This window comes from Agelaius phoeniceus, chromosome 37 (genome assembly GCF_051311805.1).
Source record: "Agelaius phoeniceus isolate bAgePho1 chromosome 37, bAgePho1.hap1, whole genome shotgun sequence".
Taxonomy (NCBI): domain Eukaryota; kingdom Metazoa; phylum Chordata; class Aves; order Passeriformes; family Icteridae; genus Agelaius; species Agelaius phoeniceus.
This window is the reverse complement of record NC_135302.1, coordinates 292150-292830: the sequence shown is the minus strand read 5'-3', so window position 1 is coordinate 292830 and position 681 is coordinate 292150.

The window sequence follows — 681 nt, the reverse complement described above, 5'->3', positions numbered from 1 at the left end:
TCCAAAATCCTGTCCCTGTTACATCTTTGGAAATTTACCCAAAAACAGCGCTTTTCACCCCAAAATCCTGTCCCTGTTAAACCCTTGGAAATTTACCCAAAAACGGCGCTTTTCAACCCAAAATCCTGTCCCTGTTAACCCTATGGCGCTGGGCCCAAAAACGGCGCTTTTCAACCCAAAATCCTGTCCCTGTTATTACAGCTTTGGGGTTTTACCCAAAAACGGGCGTTTTCAACCCAAAATCCCACCCCTGTTACACCTTTGGGGTTTTACCCAAAAACGGCGCTTTTCAACCCAAAATCCTGTCCCTGTTAAACCCTTGGAAATTTACCCAAAAACGGGTGTTTTCAACCCAAAACCCTGTCCCTGTTACACCTTGGGTGTTCTACCCAAAAATGGCACTTTTCACCCCAAAATCCTGTCCCTGTTAAACCCTTGGAAATTTACCCACAAACGGGCGTTTTCAACCCAAAATCCTGTCCCTGTTACACCTTTTGGGGTTTTACCCAAAACCGGCGCTTTTCACCCCAAAATCCCACCCCTGTTACACCTTTGGTGTTTTACCCAAAAACGGCGCTTTTCACCCCAAAATCCCACCCCTGTTAACCCTATTGCACTGGGCCCAAAAACGGCGCTTTTCACCCCAAAACCCTGTCCGTGTTACACCTTCGGTGTTTTACC